The following is a 9,977-nucleotide window of genomic DNA, read 5'->3' on the forward strand; positions in this document are numbered from 1 at the left end:
CGGGGGCGCTGGAGCAGCGGGCAACAGCCGCGGGCTGGCGAGCTGGCCGCAGCGCTACCCCTCCAGTGTCCTCCTTTTTCCCAGTGTTAACACCTGTTTAAAAGCTTTCCCATTCAAAGCAGCATCATCACAGCCTTCCTGCAGCGTTTGCAGAGGAGTCTAACGTAACTTACTTAGTCTAATGTAACTTTGCCTTCGTTCCTGTGCTGACAGCACACGGGTGTACTCTCCACCGTCGTGTGGTTTTGTATGGTATGTAAAAGTTTTGCAATAGAACCAGAAAAGCACCAGCAGAAATCTTGAATGTATCCTTTAAAATTGTCTGTGCCTCCTAATATCCTTGTTAGCGAGATTACCTATTGACAAGCAATGAAGAAAAACCACTCTTGTGTCATGTTATAAAAAAAACCAAAACTAACCAGGAGGACTTCATTGATTAAGTGAGATGAAGATGCATCAAGAGGATGCATCAAGTTAGAGACTGTGATCATCACTGAAGTCCTAGTGATCCCTGGGGCTAGGCCAAACACAGCACAGCTTTCCCACCGGGCTGGGATCCCAGGGTTGATGTTGAAGGCGATGGGTGCTTTGAGTCATGCACAGGAGCAGAGTGGCAGGCACTCTGGGATTTCAGATTAATTCAGGATGTGCCTCCAAAATGCATGTGCTTGTAGGCTCTTGAGAGTGTTGGCAAGAAGAAGGGGAAGATGTTGCAAGTTTTAAAGTTTATAACCTAGGCTGACCTCTCCCTATTACACACACACAGAATCACACAGAATTGCTCGGTTGGAAAAGCCCTCTGAGATCATCACGTCCAACCGTTCCTGTCTACCCCCTAAACCATATCCCTAAGTACCTCGTCTACCCGCTCTTTAAACACATCCAGGGATGGTGACTCCACCACCTCCCTGGGCAGCCTGTTCCAGCTTCTGACGACCCTATTAGTTTAAATCATTGTCCTTAAATTTGTAAACAAGGCAGCAGATGGCTAGCAATGTATATTCAAGGTACTAAAGTTACAGTGAAAGTGAAAGAAAACTTCTTGAACTGGGAGTAATATCTAAACCACAGAATCACTGCAGGGGAACAGGGCGATAAACTGGCATTTGTTGGGTTACTGTCAAAGTCTGGTAGGAACGTTAGGAAAATGAGTGGTGAGAAAGAAAACAGCACGGCTTTAGTCTTGCATTTTTCTTAACTCCATTTTTACCTTGCTTTCGTTAATTTGCTTCATATTTCCGTAAGTGGTGAAACAGCACAGAAGACTTTCAGGCAGAAGCACGATAATGCAAATTTTAAAAGTTCAGAATTATTTTAATTTGGAAGTGGGGAAATAATAATTTGGAATAATTATTTTAATTCTTTATATACTGTCATATGATTCCTTTGTTTTCCTAGTGTGAGCACGTAATCTGCCTGCAGTTCATTGACACTTGCTTTCAATTTGGTCTGTGTTTGCTGGAAGGCATGTAATGATCCCTGCGGTCCTGCCCGTTCCCCAAAAAGCCTGGTGTTGAAAAATGCCTTTAAACTCAGGATGGCTTATCTAATTCTAAACCTTTTCTCTTTTCAAGTTGAGTTCAGACTCTTCAGATGACCCTCCCCATATATTCCAAGCTATGTATGAAGTGCGTTTTGCATGATGGTTGGTTTTTCTTAGCTTAGTCTTCAGTGCTGTTTGGTTCCTCAGCTTTTGAATCCTCTAGGCTAGAGTATTTTGTGAAAATGTGCGTCACAAAATGCACTGGCTTTGGACCAAGGAAAGGAAGCTGCCTAATTTCATTGTGGGACTAATGACTTCTGCTAGTATCAGTGGCTGTTGAACCTCAATGGTTTCTTACTGTTAAGATGAGAATGAATTAGATCTTTGCAACCAAACCAGTGCCTTAAAAGACAGCGTGACGGTGCCTGAATGCTAGCCTAGCTCTTGTAGCACATGAAATCGGCACAAGTCATGAAGACTTGTAGCTGCAGTTGAGCTCCTGAGAAAGTTGTAGTCTTCTACAAAAGTTCAACGTTTTCTGCTTATAAATACTGTTCATAGACTGGGACAGTAGTATATTATTGAAGAGTTCATCAAAGCTCTAACAGCGTCTCATTCCTTTTCCTGTTTGTGTTCAGCTTTTATTTCAGTTTCCCAAGTACAAATGATCTTTCCTTGGGGATTTGGGGACTTTTTTTTCTCACAAGCTATATCTGGCTTGCATCTCAGTGAGACGTACTTCCTTTGGGCCTCTGTCTCCCTTAATCAGGAGGGATGTAGGCTCCGTGTCACTTGTGTGCTGAAGGCTGTGTGGTTCCTCTTGCCCAGCTTCTGAGTGGTTTTGAGCAGGATGGAAGACACCGTGAACTTCATGCTGATCTTTCTGCATCACCTCAGCATGACATGGATGAGTGAGCACTACTTTGTGTCGCTCCCTATACTTGCACTGTCTGAGGACACCAGCAAGAAACCGCTGGTCACCACAAAGTGCAGTGTTCATAGTGTAGATGCTGTTCACCCTCTGGTTTTGCCCACTGAAACTAATGCAGTATTGACTCTGTCCTCCAATAGTCTTCTGTCACTCTTCATAATGCAGCTAGAAAAGGGTCAGCAGTCACAAATGTGGCAGTGGCAGGAGATGGCTGCTCAAGCAGGGTTCTGCAGTCTGCCTCAAGAAGTGAGCAACTTCGCATCCCTGAAGGACCACAGTCTGTCACAGATCATTAGATCATTAATATCTTGCCTTTGAGAGGCAAACTGCTTTTACCCTTTCAGTCGGAAAAATAGACCTTTAGAAATAAAAATCTAGCTATTCTCATTGTCTCCTGGTATTTGCATTAAAGGGATCTGATTTAAGGAAGGACAGTGAAGGCCCTAATGACAGTCAGAGGCAGTTAAAAAGCAATACAGCAGATCAGATAGAAAGGAATACAATTGTCATTGTGACGTTTACTGCCACGGGGGTTAATTTGCAGTGCCAGCAGTTGAGTCAATGTGGAGCAGCCAAGGCTTCGACCGTGTTGTATTTGTGTAGTTCTCTACTGGACAGTAGAAGTATGCTACATCTGGCTAAAGTGCAGACAAAAACATACTTGAAGGTAAACTCCTAGACAGCACGACGACAAGAGCTTCTTTCAGTAGACTCTGTGCACACCTTTCCTCTGTAGAATCAATTGTAGGCTGCAGCAACTGCTATTAATACAACAGATACTTTATAACATTGCTCCGTTTTCATCTGTCACTTGGCCACACCTCTTGCAATCTCATTGTTCCTCCTGTCTGCCAGAATCTTTCGTGTGTGCAGGGGAGGGAAAAGAAGCCAGGAGCTGGGGTACCTGTTAAAACTACGTGACATCAGACTGACACTACAGAAAATGATGGCTCTGCTCTGTTTTCAGCTTGAGCTCCTCTAGCATGCAAGTTTTTCATAAAGCAGTTGTACCAAATACAACACAACTCATTTGTGAATATTTCACAGAATCCCAGAATGTGAGGAGTTGGAAGGGCCCTGGAAAGCTCCCCCAGTGCAACCCCTGCCAGAGCAGGATCACCAGAGCAGTCACACAGGGCTTTGGGTGTCTCCACACAAGGAGATTCCACAACCTCTCTGGGCAGCCTGGGCCATGCTCCAGAACCCTCACACTGACAAAGTTTCTCCTCATCTTCAGCTTGAACCTCCTGTGCTCCAGCTTGGGACCATTGCCCCTTGTCCTGGCATTGGCCATCCCAGAGCAGAGCCTGGCTCCTTCCTCCTGACACTGCCCTTTCCCAATGGATCCCCAGGAATGAGGGCACCCCTCAGGCTCCTCTGCTCCAAGCTCAAGAGCCCCAGCTCCCTCAGCCGCTCCTCAGCAGGAGATGCTCCACTCTCTCCAGCATCTTTGTGGCCCTGCTGGACTCTTTCAAGCAGTTCCTGTCCTTCTGGAGCTGAGGGCCCAGCACTGGACACAAGATTGGATTACAAAGTAGTGAAAACGTTTCTTTAAACAACTTGTGCATGAGATTCTTACTGCTTGCTAGATTGTCATAGTGCCCATTGGATACTGGCTATTTTGGAGGAAACAAATGTGACTTCCGCTCATGTACGCTGAATTCCTTTGTGCTTATTCCTCAGCAGTCTTACCCTTAATATTTAGGCTTCTGCATCCCCCTCTGGTGGGTTATGATTGTAGACCACTCTATTTCAGAATAGCATGCCTCCCATGTTCTTGAAATTTTGTGGGTTATAAAGTTTACTCTGCTTTTATCCTGTCACTCGTGCCTGTTGATGTGGTGTACCCTGCCATGCAAGGAATATCTTCTCTGAGTGACTGATTCATGTAGTTTGAAAACAAGCTAACTGTCAAGAAGGCTTTCTGGGACACTTGCAGGTGCATTTTATGGCTCAACAATTATTTTTTTCCTTGCATTAAGTCATAAGGGAATCAGCAATGCAGCCGAAAAAATCATCCCTCCCAAAACTAACGGAACTAGCAAACTCAACCCTACAAATATGGGCAGTGTGGGAAATTTTATGTGACTGTCTTAGACTGTGGAACGATCAGTCTTGAATTGTGGAAGTTAAAATGATCTGTAAAGACTTATCTGCAGTGAACAGTGAAAACTGAGAACAAATTTTGTGAATTAAAGTGTTTCTTTCCTAAATTAAGGGATTAAGGAATGTGCTCCTCTGAATAACTAAGCTGTTCTAATTTATTGGCTTTCATTCATGCAACCACGTTCTCTGGTCTGAATTTGTTACTACGAGACCAGGCTAGTTTGCTGTGGTTATAAATATGAGCTATGTTAGTCACTGGGAATAATGAGACTTTGTTAAGCAAGGAAGGTGGGAACAAGAGAAATATGATAGATACTGCACAAACCTTGAAGTTTAGATTTTGTGCTACATCCTGTTGGGGGAAGAAAGCCTTCACCATGATGACTTGTTTCTTTTGGTGACAACAGGCTTTGAACACATGCCAGCCAATGGTGGCCTTATCTCCTTTCCACATACATAGAAACAGTGAGTTTGTCTTTTTTCATATTGGAGTTTTGGTTTTTTTTTAATTCATGTTTATATCTAATCTCAGTTTCTCAGAGGAAGTCAAGCTGCAGTATATTCAGTATGTGTGTGCTATTAACATATAAATATAAATAGTGTGGCCAGCAGGACTGGACAGTGATTGTCCCCCTGTACTCAGCACTGGTGAGGCTGCACCTCGAATGCTGTGTTCAGTTTTGGGCCCCTCACTACAAGAAGGACATTGAGGCACTGGAGCATGTCCAGAGAAGGGCAATGGAGCTGGTGAGGGGTCTGGAGTCTTAAGTCTTAATGAGGAGCAACTGAGGGAACTGGGGTTGTTTAGTCTGGAGAGGAGGAGCCTGAGGGGAGACCTTATCACTCTTTACAACTACCTGAAAGGAAGGGGTAGTGAGGTGGGTGTTGGTCTCTTCTTCCATGTAACAAGCAATAGGACAAGAGGAAACTGTCTCAAATTGCACCAAGGGAGGTTTAGATTAGATATTAGGATTTTTTTTTCACTGTAAGGGTTGTCAAGCACTAGAAGAGGCTGCCCAGGGAAGTGGTAGAGTCACCATCCCTGGAGGGATTTAGAAGACGTGTAGATGTGGTGCTTGGGGACATGGTTTAGTGGTGGACTTGGCAGTGCTGGGTTAACAGTTGGACTGATGGTCCTTTTCCACCTAAATAATTCTGTGATTCTATTATAATGTCTTAATGCCATGGATTTATGTCTCTAGGGGGGGAAAAACTGATTTATTTGAGAAATGAGCAGTAACCTTTTACTGGGACCATGACTGCTTAAGGGGGACAGATTCTTCTTCTGAAATATTTAACTTTCACAGAAAAACAGAAAATTTAATTGGCATCTGTGTGAAGCAACAAAGCAGTTGATGTTGCATCTCATGAGAAGATATTTACTGAAATAGTCGTCTCAATAAGTCAATCAAGTTAAAATAACCATCTTAGCCGCAAAAATCAAGCAGACAGTTCTTTTAGCAAACCTAAATGGAAACAAAAGAATCTCCAGTGATGAAGGTAGGTTGAGGTTGTGCTCGTGACATGCCTAGCTTGCACAAGGGGTCACTCTTACAGATGTATTGCTGAAATGGTTTTTGCAAGTCCACCAAAATTAAATGCAGTGCATGAGAGCGTTCGCTGCAGTTGGATTTGCTAAAGACACCAGTGCATTAAAACCACTGGCAGGGAGTGTTTCTACGTTCTCGACTTACTACATTCTCAGTGTCATTTTTGTTAACAAAAGATAATAGGTCTTGTTTTTATTTTGGCATTTAATTGTGGAAACACTTAGCTTTCTTTAAGTAAAACTGTAATTCAGTGATTTACATGGGTACAGAAGGTATTTCAGTGCTAACCTAGTTACTGTGTGAAGTTCTGGTAGGGGCTGCACTAAGTTCCTACTGAAAACAACACACGGCATCTGTACAAATAAAAGAAAAATTATTTGTTTTGTCTGTTTTAATTAATTGTATTGTATTAATTGTATCCCTTACACTACCAAGTAAGTAGGCACCTGCACTTGTCAGTCTATTCTAAAGCTACCACAGTATCTTTTGTTTTCAGAGCAATTAAACTGAGGCACTGCCAAAGAGCAGAATTGCCCCTTTCCATATTTGTAGGGCTTTTGTGCTGACAGCTTCATGCTGTCCGTAGTATTTATGAGAAGCTTCTGATTTTCTGATGGACTTTAGCATTAACAATCAGTCTGTGCTGCTAGCTGACAGAAGGAAGACATCAAGACAGGAAAACAAAAATCCTCTCCCTTGGCATTAATGGCTTTTGTTCAGGCCTGCTTTGTAATCCTTTTACTAATGCTCTGCAAATCTGGGCAGATACACAACATATCCATAACAACACGTACGAGATCCTATCTGTTGAAACAGAGTGTCTAAGCACTGAAAAGTGCTTCTCTAGTGACACCAGTGACGCGTGTGTGTGTGTGTGTGTGTGTGTGTGTGTGTGTGTGTGTGTGTGTGTGTGTGCAGCACTTTAAGGAGAACATGGGTCACTAAATTCTCCAGAGAGGATCTCAGTGAAGAATTCTCACTCTGAGCAAGTGGAAGCTGCTGTAGTGAGCATTTGAAAGGTGGATGCCCAATTCGTTGAGAAAATGTCTTTATTTGGTTAATAACTACTTAGGGACAATAGGAGAGGCTGCTGGAACAGCTTTCAATGAAGTTTGGTGATGATGGTGTTAATTCCAGTGGCTTTCAGTGTTCTTGGAGATAACAACAAAAATGGGTTCCTCATGCTTTCACATATGTTATTTCATTAAAATAAAACCTGCCCTTTCTCACTTGCCGCCTTCTTTGTGTCGTCTCCATGGTTATTAGTGGCATACAACATTTCTGTTTGGGACTTTGTCAGTCTTGCAGGCAGTGGTTGTGGCCCACAGTAAGGAAATGCACCTCTTGACTTGAGGGACCAAAGGAGTTGATCATAACTCAAAACTCTTCTTCAACCCAAGTGTTGTCTTGGAATTTTTTTTGTGATCATACCTGTTATTTTTTCAGTAAGTGTAAAAATGTCTTGCTGATTCTAGTCAGTATTGCTCTGTGGCTATTCTGAGACCAGATTTGCATGATAGCTCTTCTAATGAGAGTATGGTTTTCAAGACTGTGGAGAGTCATGTGTCTACAATTAATAGAAATAGGTGGGCCTTAAAGAGAGCTCCAAGGGTGAGAAAGTTCCCAAAGAATTTAGCCTAAGTGATTTGGAACGAGAGAGAACCTCAGGACACCTTTAAAAACAGAAGTGCGAATGAAATCCTAAGATGCACAAGAGTAAGTTTGGTTGGGCTACTTAGCGTTTTCTTGTACTTTGCAAACTACCCACAAAGCACGTGCTTTTCTTGAGAGCGCGTTTTGAGACGTCTGTGGGTTGTTACAAAACCAAAATAACTCCGTACTGCTTGTATGTGCTAGGAAACTGTTTAGTCACAGTGAGCACAACCCAGTGATTTCCTGATCATCACTAGGGATGTTGGAGGAACGTTTTTTGATTGTTCAGATGACTGAAAACTGCTTGCATATAAATACTTAACTCCGTTAAAACTGGTCAGGCTCGAAGACTCCCTGATGGTACCTCTATCTGATTGAAAGAAGAAAATTATCACTTGATAGAATTGTAGTCTTCTGCACTTTAATTTACTAAACTAAGGTGTCACATCGATGCCTACTCAAGAGGTTTGGAACAGTAAAAACTATTCATATCGTAATTCTGTAGTAAGGGTCCTGGTTCCTTACAGCAACTGTGTTTTAAAGAGTTTTACATTATCGTTAAAACATCTGCGTTCCGGGGTCTGACCTATGCATCTTCCTGTGGCTGAAAGATTTCCCAAGCTTTCATTTATGCAGAAAGGTGCCATTTGAGACATTGCAGACGACAGTTCAGAAAACGTGACTCTGCCTTTAGAAATGAGCCTATAAAATAAAGGGTGTTGCCAAGCAAAAGTTTCTATAACAGCTTTTAGGAAACTGCAGAATCTTCCATTCTGGAAAGAACATCTAATAGGATTTAACTGAAATAAAGGAGAATTTCCAAAAGATGTGCTAGAAACATTATTGCTGTCTCTGAAGCAGAATAATGGATGCCTGCATGAGTCTTTCAAAGTACAAAATTGATAGCCTATATTGAGCAGGACCCTAATATACAGATTTTCTGCCGAGTTTCTGGACGTAATAAATCCAGGAGTGTGGCTGGATTTTAAACTAACTGAAAAAAATCAAAGTTGCTTGACTTTTTACAGGAAAAAACTTATTTCAAATAGAATAACTTTTTCAGTTCCTTAGTTCTGGCTTAGCAGCGTGCCACTTCACTTGTTTTATTTACAGGGCTGTGGCAAGGGTGCCATTTGTTATTGACTTAAGCCTGGTGATAATAGAATTGCATTCCTGAGGTTTCTTATGTAGATGATCTGGAAATACCCTGAGGATTCCCAGGAGATGGTTGCCTCATTGCCTGGCTTATCAGATTCCCCATGGATATGTTTTTCAGTTCCTGGCAGAAAGTAAGCAAGAATATTAAAATAATGAATGTATGGCGAAGCAGTGTATTTGTTGCTGCTAATTGTCTTTCTCCCTCAAAGTCAATTTGTACTGTCTTTACATGTTGAATATGCAATCCTTCTGCAGCAACAGGAAAGTGAACGAGTAAAGTTCCAGTGCAAATTTAGCCTAACGTTATGAGTGGCAATTTTCTTTCAACAAATCCTTACTAGGGATCTTCCTGCAGCTTTTAACATTCAGAATATGTTACCCATTTACTTCTGTAATTGTGGTATTTGCTAAAGATGTGGGAATAAAATGGAATGGATTGGATTTTGTCTAGCAGTGGCTTTGTCTACGTGATTTTTAAGTGACATTTCTTGGAAGATCTAATGTGGAGAAACAAGGTGAGGACAGAGCTTCAGCATGCTGCTGTGGAATTTTGAAATCTTTAGGTTAATTGGGTTCCTACTCTGAATTTCTGTTCTTGAGTCCTACTGCCACAGAGCTGTAAAACACAGATGTTAAGTACTGAGAAGCACAGGGAAAATGTGTGCAAGTCACAGTCCTGAATTTTCTGAAGAACTGCAAAGTCTCCCTGCTTCAGCAAGCAACCTGTGGTCATTCTTGGTATTAAGTCATGTTATTACGTGTCTTTCCCTCATGCTATTGTTAGCACTGTAAGTATGAAAAGCAATAGATGGTCAGGCCAAGTTCACGGGTTAGGAGTTCTGAAAGTACATACAGGTACAACAACCTTAAATCCCAGGTAAAGAGGGTTCACCACTCTTACTATTTCAATGTGAAATTTCATTACTACTGTCGCACGTTTTCCTGGCCCTTTTAAAAATCTAGTAAAATATTAAAATTCCCATTCCCCACACTCTTTGTTTTTTGTCATTCTCTGTTGGCAAGAACCTGTATCACACTGCTAAAAAAACCCACCAACCTACCTAACTCGATCCTTTAAATACAGGACTTCAGCAGG

Source organism: Mesitornis unicolor, unplaced genomic scaffold (genome assembly GCF_000695765.1).
Source record: "Mesitornis unicolor isolate BGI_N332 unplaced genomic scaffold, ASM69576v1 scaffold52522, whole genome shotgun sequence".
In the NCBI taxonomy this organism is placed as follows: Eukaryota; Metazoa; Chordata; class Aves; order Mesitornithiformes; family Mesitornithidae; genus Mesitornis; species Mesitornis unicolor.